This window comes from Festucalex cinctus, chromosome 3 (assembly GCF_051991245.1).
Source record: "Festucalex cinctus isolate MCC-2025b chromosome 3, RoL_Fcin_1.0, whole genome shotgun sequence".
Lineage (NCBI taxonomy): Eukaryota > Metazoa > Chordata > Actinopteri > Syngnathiformes > Syngnathidae > Festucalex > Festucalex cinctus.
Genome location: NC_135413.1, coordinates 13,292,914 through 13,305,120, shown reverse-complemented (window position 1 = coordinate 13,305,120; position 12,207 = coordinate 13,292,914). Strand labels below are relative to the sequence as shown.

The window sequence follows — 12,207 nt, the reverse complement described above, 5'->3', positions numbered from 1 at the left end:
ACCGCGTAGCCTCGGCCTAATCCGACCAATCCCGTCCTCCTTTTCGGTTAATTCACTATTTTATCCCGAGACCACTACACGCACAGGCAGCGCCTGTATATTGAACAAAATAGTATAGTCTAATTCAAACTTTAGCCGAAAAAAAAGCGCACATTAAAACTTGTAGAGCGCATTTTTTCCAGACATTTCCTTTAAATAAACATACAGTATTCTAAAACCTTTTGAAAGGACTGTGCGTGCATGGTGTCATTTGTCACCAAAATAAAATACAGGTTCTCTCTGTTTTTAAACTACACCGTCGTGCTTTTATTATTTCATTAATGGTTATTTATTATGTTTACGTCAGAATGCATATATATATTATCATTTTTCAAAAGCAATATTTTAATGTTCTTTACAACCACATTGAAATACATTATACACATTTTTTTGCGATCTTTATTTGATCAACGTATTTTACATTACAAAGTGCAGTAAAAATAGAACAGTAAGCTGAACAGTTATCAAAGAAAAGAAAGGGGTGTGATGACTTTTTGGTCCTCGTTATACGCTGCAGGCTGGATTGTTCCACGGGTGGTCATCTTCATCCTGACAGCATAAAGAGGAAACAAAGCAAAAGAACACATCAACTATTCAACCCTGCATAGACACATTATTTTTAAGAAACAAAAATATACGTTTTCAATGCAATTGCATCGATGTGTACAAATGTCAAACATTTACAAGAGTGATCGTAAACAGAAAAACATCAGCAGAGACATGTTTAAAGGCCTTTATTATTGTTATTATGATTATGAAGCCCGTGTATCTCCATGTTGTTTTTCGCTCCCATATTCCGGCTCTATCACGGAGGGATTTCAAGGCTTTTATCCCCACGGGGAAGCTGGCCCAAGTCTTTCTCTGTCAATTTTCACCCACTCCCCAATTCACACGAGCATTTTCTCCCACCAAGCCCACAATGAAGGATTTGTCCTTGTTCTTTGTCCACCTCTGATATCTTCATTTTTTTTTTGCCTGCTCCTTTTATTTTCTGCAGACAGCATGCAGCATATGCAAATACACACTCCTTTATTCGTGAACCACCGCCCCCAAACCTCCGCCCCCTCCCCCGAATGAATGCAATCTTAAATGAGGCCACACGTTCACATATTTACAGAATTGAGATGTGCACTTGTTCTTGACCGTTTCTCCATTTATAATACTTTAGAATACTTGGATAAAATAACAAATGACACAAATGACCATATCCTTGAAAATATAGAAGACATTTGGCATAAAATGTCGGTGTAGTTTCACGAATGTCCTTCAATTAGGTTAAAATCTACTTCAGTCACATCTGGATTTTATTCAATTCAAATTTATGATGAAGGGTAATCAAAAACTGCCTTTGCCCAAATACTTCTAGATCTATAACAGTACTCTGAACAATTCAATTCATGGTTCTTTCTACTATTCGATGTGTACATGTTTTGTTCAAAGAGCCAACATAACTTTTACACCGCAAAAAATGGAGTGATAAAAATTCAGGGTCACATTTTTTGACGGTTTTAACCCCTGAAGTTTAACTAACATTTCCAGAGTTAAATGGTGGCTAGGTGACGAGATTGGGTAATACACTACTGTAATATAAAATCAACAATGACCAGTGTTGACTAGTGTTAAATGTCAACTGCCATCAGTTGTTTTAACTCTGTGTCGTTTTTTTTTAACACATTCAAAACTATTATTAGAAATGTAACTATATTTAGTATAAAATACACACTTAAAAACAGTGGGACCAAAAATAACTCATTTGGGTCAGAAATGGACTGATCCACGACTTGAGTCATTTTGACATAATTTTCTTGGTCATTTACATACATAACAACCCACCTCCCCCGCTAAAATAGGGTCATTTAGGGTCAGAAAATTGGGTCATTTACAACCGGAAAAAAAAGAAGTTATTTTTGCATAAAACAATCCCCAAAAATTAGAAAGTTGGGTCATTTTGACCTACGTAGTGGATTAGTCAATTTTTGACCCCACTATTTTTAGAGTGTAGCCACTTTTGAAGTGTTAATTTAAGTCTGTATAGGTGTGAACGCTGTACAGCAGGGGTCTCCAAGTTCGGTCCTCGAGAGCCCCTATCCAGCCTGTTTTCCATGTCTCCATCCTTCAGCACAGCTGAATCTAATGATCAGCTAATCAGCAAGCTTTGCAGAAGCCTGATAACAATCCCGATCATGAATCAGGTGTGTTAGTGGAGAGAAACATGGGAAGCAGGCTGGGTAGGGGTTCTCGAGGACCAAACTTGGAGACCCCTGCTGTACAGTGACTATCCCAAGTCAAATGTCCACCTGCACTCTTTTTGACTGCAAGTGATTATCATTGGCGTAGTTGTTTGAAATAAGAAAGCGCATGTCTGACAAGTGGTGTATTTAGTGCCTTGCAAGCTCACAATACACATAAAGGCTGTTCACATCAATGGCCTTGGATGAATGATAAACATAAACTGCTTTCTTCCAACGGACATAGCCAGAGAATGTTAATGGAAGTGGAGTGCATGTGTGTGCGCGCTGCAGTGACAGTTCGGCCTTTTCACGGGTACATTACTGCGCCTGCCGGCCTCTTCCCCATAGCAACGCCAGCCGAGGTCAAAGGCTATGTAACCCCCAACACGCACGCAGGCAGGGACCTCCTCCCGAACTCGGCGGCTGCACACATGAACTTGAACTTAACAGGAGAACTGTTGAATCCAACTGATGAACGATGACGTCTGAGCAAGAGCACAGCCAATACTCGTCACGCTGGAATGATTCCAAAGAAGTATTAAAGGCGCAGTCACCTAATTCTCCTCTCCTGCAGGATCTCCACACGGAGATTCCTCATAATCCGAGCAAGCGTCTCGACATCCTTCTTCAAGATACTTAACGCTGAGCTTTGTGGCAGATTAGTCCAAGTTGCATTAAAAGAGCCCGCGTGAGCCTCGCTTGACCCACATGGGAAGGCATCCCACTCTCTTGGGTTCTGCCCGTGAGCTGAGCATTAAATATTACAGCGTGTTAAACATTCATACGGCCGAGAGAGATCCAAAGATAAGCTCGAGCCCCAGGAGGACCTTTGAGAAACATAGCAAGCTCAACAAAAAAAATATTCAAAAAACGACGACCATCTTCCTTTAAAGTAGCACACTTGACGTTGTGTCAATAAGTAGCGCATGCAACAATTTGTCCTTTATTTAATCAGATTTGTTAGCGATATGACTACTTTTGTCAAATAATACCCGCAATAAATAAAATCCGCGAAGAAGTAGTGAGGTTTAAACTTTACATTTATTATAAACGTTTTAAGGCTCTAAAATCCCTTACCACAGAGGTTTCTGGGGTTGGTGTAAGACTGGTTTTGTAACCATGTGGGTGGCAGGTGGTGTTTAGTTGGTGCTGGATTTCACTTTGATTCATCTTTCTTTCCTTTGACCTTTCCTCTGGTCTCCTGACCTTCTGAATTTCACGACTCTGGCGAGACTCTGAAGTATCCGGTTAAGGTGAAGGGTAATGGGATTTTTATTAGGTTTTAGGTGAACTAATGAATACAAATTTACACAAATTCACGCGCACAAAAAAAGAAAAAGAAAAAAAGAGAGCAATGATGATAAGATGTTGAATCGGTAAGACTGTCGAATGAACAATTCTGAGTTCTCTCTTAGAAAAAAACAAAAACAAAAACAAAAACCTCACCAAAAGGTTTATACACTTTTTCTCAACGAGGCATTTACATTTTCTCACATTTCTCTCTTGTTTAAACATTCTCAATGTTCAAACATTTATATACATTTTATAAAATCAGTACATTACTGTAAAAAAAACAAAAAAAACATGCAAAATTGCAATTAAAAAAAAATCTGGGAAACAGCGAGGCCACGCAAAGTGAACACTGGGAACACTGTGTGTGTGTGTATATACATATACATACATACATATATAAATATATATATATATTCGAATCAAACCAAATCGTTCCACTTTGAAATATAACGAGATATGTATTGAATCGTCTTTTATTGGAGAGAGCTATCTTCGAAAGAAATGTCACGTTTGCTGTACTGTCAAGTTCATTCAAATGTATGTAGAGTGACAACTAAAAAGTAATTGCCTTTCCAACTGAGCTGCATCATATCAAATGCAATCGTAATCCCACAAATTGTTCTGCTTTTAAATCGAACCGTCCTTGGATCATTTCACACCCCACATATCGAAAACCGCACTGAATTGTCTTTTGTGGAGAGATGCGCACACCTAATATGATATAAAAAATGGGAATGACATTCAATTATGTTTTTATTTTACACAAATCAGGACAAAATACAATCTTAATTTGTTTCCTTAGAGCTTGTTTTGCCTTCACCCGGAAGACACTCTTCTTCTATTGCTACCTATTTGGCTGCTGCTGTGTTATGTGTTAGAGGCCTAAAAGAGGAAAAATAATAGAAGAAGAATGTCTTCCTGTCAAGGCAGCGTAAGCTCGAGGAAAACAAATTAGGGTCGCACTTGGTTTCCCGACATGTGTTGAAGACGTAGTGGAAAGTCATATAAAGGCTCCTTTTCCGTTTTTCAATTTCCCAATTTTAAACGAGAAACGGTTCAAACGTTCCTGTTCAATAGCGACAGCAACACTGCCTCCTTGTGGACGGAGGAGGAACAGGCCTTTGAGAACTCGTGTGTAATTGTTAAGGGTGTCACGATTTCGATTTTTTATCGAAATCGATCGAAATTACGTCACGATTTCGAGCATCGAAATAGAAGAGAGGACACACGATTCGATGCCCCCCCCGCGCCCGCCGCCACCGCCGCCACCGCCACCTCCCAGGAAAGCAAATGAGACGCAGCCATTCAGCTACTAGCTAACGGCACTTGTTAGCTGACTTCTCCTGCAGTCATGATGGCAAGCGCGGACAGACACAGCAATGGTGCTTCAAGCCGCTCCCGCTTCTCTCGTCACCAGTTTGGAAACATTTTGCGTTCCCGGTGAGTTATGTCGACAACGTTCACGTTGTCGATAAAAAGACCACAGTTGCAAGATATGCTATGTGCGCGTACTGTACTCGGCCACGGTGTTACGCCCGGCTCGTCAAGGGGAAGGGAAGTAACACAATAACAGAAAATATAGAGTAGATAAACACGGGTCGACTTTAACATCTGAGTAGTTTTAATTGAAATTTCAGGCAGGGGTTTGACAAGGGAGTGAAAGTGGAAGGTGAACAAATAATAACCGCATTTGACAGAACTGACAGAACGGAGGAGAAACAATAACTAATAGGGGTATAATACACGGATACACAATAGCGTCGCGCTGGCACAGTCGTCCAATCGGAGTGTCGCGCTGGCACAGTCGTCCAATCGGAGTGTCGCGCTGGCACAGTCGTCCAATCGGAGTGTCGCGCTGGCACAGTCCTCCAATCAGAGTGTCGCGCTGGCGCATTCAAACTGAATGGCCCGAGCCGCCAGCCGTAACAACGGGAAACACGACAAACATGACGGGACATTTACGCAGGCATCACAAAGATTTAGATTTATCAAATTCAACTAGAAGTGGGAAAACAACGGTCCAACCAACTATTTCATCCTCATTTACAGTGAAACTTCCACACACTTCAGCTCGCGCGAAACGCCAGATCCATAGGTCTATTTATAGCAGCAGACCTGCAGCCTTGGAAAACGCTGGATTCAAACATTTAATTAGTGTACTTGAACCACGCTACAGTATGCCCAGCAACTGTAAATGTTGGGATATAGTTTGTTCAGGCTGTATTTGTTCCATGACTTTGGATACAATATATTTTTTGTTGTTGTTGCACATTGCACATTATTTTAAGAGGAACGCACAGCACACTGTTGTAACCAAAAACAGTCAATAGATGGCAGGCACCCACTGTGACTTTTTGTTTTTGTTTTTTTATTTTTTATTTTACACTTCAGTAAGAACAAGACGGTTAACTTTATATTGTAAATAAATTCTTTGAATTTGATCATTCCTGCCTAATGTCAATTATCATATATTACATAAATTTACACAAAAATAATATGGAAATTGCATCACCTATATGTAGCCGATCTTTTGAAATAAGATTTACTGTACAATGAATAGAACCAATGATCATAGACTAGCCTTAGCCTACAGAAGCATATGCCTCTGTGTTATAAAGTGGGGGAGCGGAGAAAAAAAAAAAAAAAAAAAAATCGAAAAAAAAATCGAATCGTGACCCCAAAATCGAAATTTAAATCGAATCGTGGAGTTGGCGAATCGTGACACCCCTAGTAATTGTCTATGTGTCTTGTGAATTTTTGAAACCAGCATGATGCTTGTCTCAAAAATAAATGCACGTGTCTGACAATCCACAAACACATATTTGGCAACTCACAAGCAGAATTGAACATTTACAAATGGTAAGCCATGATAAATGCAACACAACAGTAAATAAACACGTGAAAATGGTGAATACATTTGTGTGAATATTTTCTCAAAAATCTACACGCAGGCACACACACAAGCATGAAGTTAGTTAATATTTGAACGTACAAACCATTGATGTCCTAAATCCTCTTTCCTGCCCAGATGGAGTCTTGATTGAAAACACTCTCTGTTTTCAGAGATTAAACACAGACGCTTATGTTCAATCACCACCTAAATTATTTGGGACATGACTAACTTAATGTCACATCCACCCAAAAGAATGAAGAGAAAAAAATATCTATTTAATCATGAAATGAGTTTAGATAGGAGGAAGTTGGTGTTGTTTGAGGAGATGGCGTCTCGGCGTGGCTCTGCAACAGACGCGCACTTGTTTTCACCCTATTTCGATCAATATTAGCGGTAATGAGGGGTCATGTTTTATCCTCGTCTGTTTTAACAGGATTTCTCTTCTATCTTCTATCTATATGTGTTGTTCATTATCAGTGAGCTACATCATTTGGCCTTTCACATAGGCACAGAAACGTTTGCGGCATTTCAAATGTTAACACCAATCATATGCTGATGTTAAGATAAATCAAAAGGTTTGCAGGCAACATACAATCAGATTGAGACGGTGAATGTGTGTCTGATTTCTAATTGCATTCCACCTGTGATCAAGGTGTAGGTCGCTATGTGTTGCATGAATGCATCTTCAATCGCTCTCAACCGGCAGAGAAAAACAGCATCGCATCTCCATGCCTTTCAGACATGCAGAGAAGGGCATGAATAGACTAATGAACAGTCAGGTGGCACCCCCCACCCCACCCCTTTCCCCAACGCACACATATCAAACACGCATACACTTGCAAACACATTCAAACTCAGCGCCTGGCCCGACCTCAGTGCTCCGCACGACAGTCTAATGTCTCAGGCATCTGCTCATGTCTAGTCTGGAGGGCCTTTCCCACCCTGCCCCCCCAGGCCGGGGCCCGCTGCGGCACCAGCTATCACAATTGTGGGAAAGCTAGCTTTTTTTTTTTTTTGGAAGGGGGGGCAGGTGTGGCGGAGGGGGGCATACGGGGGGCGCTAAACAGCTATTGAGAGGGCAGCGAGGGAGCGAGCGAGCGCAGACTTGAATGATAATGTGAAAACGCACAACGCTGTTCATTAACACACAAGCGCGCCAGCTGCACATGTTGGCGGTGGACACGCATGCTCGCTACAGCAGCTAACCGAGGGCCGCAATATTAGCGCCAAGCCAATATCAGAAATTCAACCAAGAATCATGCTCGGTTATTAATTTCGGAATGTTTATATTAATGCAGGTGTAGTGGCTGGAGATATGTCTAATATTCTGACTCACAAAATGGTCATCAAAACATTAGAGGCAGCTGTCATTATAGTTCTGTGTACTTCTACATTACTACAACCTGTGCTGAATTATGCCAATCTGTATATATTGTATATGTCATGACAAAGCTCTGTGTATGTGTGAAGGTGACAGGGACTTTTTTAATATTTGGTGTAGAGCCTGGCCGATTGAATTGTAAGATTATGACCCTTCAAACGTTAGCCAAATTTGGTGATTAATTTTATGTTTACGTATTCTTACCCATTTACAGCAATTGGACACAAGCAACACTGGTCACATTGTTCATAACGCAGATTTATATAACCTAACCTTGTATCCTTAAATATATGTAATTAAATTTGTTGACCTATCACGGCATTTAAACCAAACTAAATCTGAATTTTTAGAAGCAATGCTTAGGTTAGCAATGACTGTTTGTTTCAACAAAAAAAAAAAAAAAAAAAAAAAACTAACACAGTGCAACATAAGTCAAACATAAATGTGTTAAATATGAAATAAATTCAACTACTGGTAATACAAACACACGTATGGCAAAGATTAAAATGATATTTTATGCATTTGAGACTCTTAAAATTAATCATCCAAGTAATCTGTAATGGGCTCTTTGCACAAATCCACTACTTCCTTCATTTCCTGTCTGTCAGGAGTGGACAATCTGATTAATCCAGGTGTGCCTAAACTCAGTAACCACGACGACAATGGCCAGACACACCTGGATTAATCAGATTGTCCACTCATTAAAGACAGGAAAAGAAGGAGTGGTGTTAAATTCAGGAAGTAGTTGAGCTGTGCAAAGAGCCCATTGGTATTTTTTCCTGCAATCAGCATCGGTCTAAAAAAATTAAAAATAAATAATCCCTAATTTGATGGCATTAGATGTTTCCTGTATGATTTTCGAGAGACTTTTGGCTTTTACAATATATTTCGGAGATTTTTGATGCCACTTTTTTTTTTTTTAGACCGGTAGTAAAAGTACTCAACTCTTGAGTACACAGTAAATTCTGTAGAGTAAATTTGACTCTATTTATTTAGAGTGGGACCAAATGGACTCAGTTTTAGAGTAGGCTAATATTTACACGAGAGTACAAGTGAGTAAAAATTGAAAAACATAAAATAAAAATCACTTCAGGGTTGAGGATCAAACTCACAACCTTCAGCTTGAAAGACTGCCACACTATCACCTGAGCTATCCACCTCCTACTGTTAGCTTAGCTCCAAGAGGAGACCAAGAGCATTGTTTTTGGTCTTGGAGAGAAAAGATATATAGGGATATGCTAACAAAAAGCAGGAGCTGCATGGCTCAGGGAGTAGATCGGCAGTCTCCCAAGATGAAGGTCGTGAGGTTGTTCCTCAACCCTTGAGTGACTTTTATATAATTATTTATTTTTTCAATTCTCGAATTTACTCTCTTCCAAGTGTAAATATTACTCTAAAACTGAGTCTATTTGGTCCCACTCTAAATAGTCAAATTTACTCTACAGAATGTGTAGTCATGGATAGCGATGATAAATGACTTGAAATTGAACAACAATGAACAAAATGTCCTCATCACAAATATAAACACACATCTAAAACATGCTCGGTGTGTGCATGTGTTTATGACATGTGCCAGGTGGACGACGACATGGCGTCCAGCGTGCTGTGTGCAAAGGAGCACCGTGACAAGAAAGGGTGGCAGCTTTCCTTCAACCAGTGCCAGCTCATTAATTTTGTTTGCTACCCAGCCCCCTTCCTATCACCGCCACCCTTATACCCCCTCCCACTATCACCCACTAACTGCTAATTAGCAGGAAGAGGACAGATGAAAAAGGGGGGAGGCCGTGTGCGTGTGTGTGAGACTGGGGAAGAAACAAGGAACTCATCTTTTCTTTATCCACGCACACACACTCGCCATTCGTCCTCTCACTACTCCGACCAACGTTACCCTACAAAAACAGGATGATGCAATTCACCTTATACGTCAAGCCCGGCCATTTTAGATATCACGGCGACATCTCCCAAGATGGCTCCCCCGAGCGCAGCCAGGATCCGAGACGGGCCAAGGTCTTTGTCTGCCTCCTGGCACGGGCGCCCCTACGTGTCTGTCCCTGGCGCCGCAGATGGCATCCCATCGCTCGTGGGCATAAAAAAAAAAAAAAGAGGAGGAGGGCAGGAGGAAGCACGACGACCTCGTCCTCGTTTTCGCTTCCGCCATCTTTTCAAGGCGTTAATTGAAAGTCTGTAACGAGAACATCAATCAGGATTTAGAAAACAAGCGCGCATTGAATTGTTGGCGATGGCGAACGCTACACAAAGAGCAGCAGCGACGCACGTTTGGACGCTCGAGGCTGCTCATCACACGTAGCCAACGAATCATTCATGTGCTGGAGGTACAAAGGATGACACAATGGCGCCTTGGAGCATCCCGTAAATAAAGACACCTCGAACAGGAAGAGGCTGGGACCGCAGCCCTTTTCACGTAGCTAATACGCTGCAGTGAATCCAGGCAATTAGACAGCCAGCGCCTCCGCAATAGGTCGTTAAGGCGCTGAATGCAAACTCATCTCACTTCAGGCTTTCCGTGGATGCGGACTGCAAGGCACTCGAGGAGCGAGTTGAAAAGTTCACATCCCGTCGACAGGACGGCCCGGCCTCATTGAGGCCTGCCACAATGTCTCTCAAAGACTCTGGAGATTCGTTGCAGCTTTTAAACACAAACGCCAAGTGTTTTTTTAAACCCTGTTCCGCAGAGGGTCCTACAACACTCCACTGCATTATTAGTCGTCCTGGAGACATTAAACCCAGCACAAAAGCACTCGCTTCCCCCTTTCTTTTCCTCTGTCAACAAAGCGCTCTGGATGTTTTACATCTAAATTCAAATAAAAGATTCACGTTGGCACTTTATGACAAGCTTACACACCGATCTAGTTCATTCGGCGTTCACTCATTCCATATGAATATTTATAAAGCCTGTGCCAAACAATGTGCCCACTTGTGTTTGCTTATTTAACATCCATGCCATGAGGCAGAGGAGGCCATTGCACAAGTCGGTTTAAAACAAGCAATTCGTATCACTGATTTGATTAGTGGCTTGGTGATGTGCATCCTCAAAACAAAATTGTGTGAAATCCAATTATACCCAAAGATTATACACATTAACATCTATAGATCTGCATGCACACGTTTATATGACTCCAATTAATATTATAATTCAGTGTGCCATATTTACATTTTCATTACCGTCATATTAGGAGATAAGATAGATCACTGCACTTTTCAATTCTGCTCTATTTACATTACTACACTTGACTTTTTATTTTTATTTTTATTTTTTATCATTACACATGTACAGCAATACTACATTATAACATTACAAACTGTCAAACTGCCCTAAATGTCTTTTCAGGTCACCATTATTTTCATTTACATTGTGTACCTTCTGTGGTATGCAAGTGTTTTTCAACACGTAAGAAAATAACACAATTTACATAGTCTGCTTGTTCATAGAAGATAATTGTGCTAGCATTATTTTTTAAATGCAGACATTTAGCACATAAAAAAAAACAACTCTTACCTTTGGGGTAAAGGCCAGCCTTAGATCTGTTTCTTACTTTGTCTCTCTAAACGTGAATTACGGAAGTCATTCCTACATTCGGTTATCTAGCTTTATGACAGGTATTGAACACTCATACAGCTAGATAACCAAAGACAGAAACAAACTCCCAAACCGTCTGAAGCTGGTTACCACGCAGGATGCCACTTAGCATCTAGAGGAGGTAAACATGTGTCAGTGTATTTACAAAATCCATTTACAGCATTTTGCTAAATAATCATAAAACACACAGCAAAGGAAATAACAAATATATTTTTTTCAAATATTATATTTAAATTTATTTTGTTACATTTTCAAGAGGAGAAGCTTACAAAATATAATATCGCTATTATAATTAGGTCACTACTAATAACATCCCCATTATTAAAAATAATAATAATGCATGTACATATCGTTAGGGTAAAAAAGGCCGAAACCCAAGCCACGTGGCCTATTAACACTAATTAATAAAATAACAAACAAAAAAACGTCATGCAAGAAATTGTCATTCAAAAGGTTGCTGTCCATTTTTTTCTTACGATAGAGACGTCTGAATAATAAAGTTTTATTTCCACGATTATTACTATAAATCTTTGATATTGAGGCAATTTACGAGGCCGCGTGTGTAGCTTTTTTAAAACGTAAGCTTTGGCCAATACACTTGGACGTGTTCAAACTCACATAGTGGGATCAAGGTTCGAAAACATAACGCAGAAAGAAAAGAGGAGAATTAAGACGTTTATCGTCAGATGACCGAGCATGAACGTGCGTCCAACCCTTTCGAACACGCCATTTGCTACAGTTGACGCGTGCTCTCACTTCGTTTTGTCTCCTT

The 12,207-nt window shown here is 40.4% G+C and overlaps 1 long non-coding RNA gene across 1 annotated transcript; it reads right to left on the bottom strand.

The window, feature by feature from the left end:
* Positions 1–404: 404 nt before the first annotated feature.
* On the bottom strand, positions 405–11,492 carry LOC144015695 (uncharacterized). Its single transcript, XR_013282786.1, has 3 exons — positions 11,355–11,492; positions 9,754–10,019; positions 405–588 (listed from the first exon to the last, which is right to left on the bottom strand). It is a non-coding gene; the product is annotated as an uncharacterized LOC144015695 (long non-coding RNA).
* Positions 11,493–12,207: the final 715 nt, after the last annotated feature.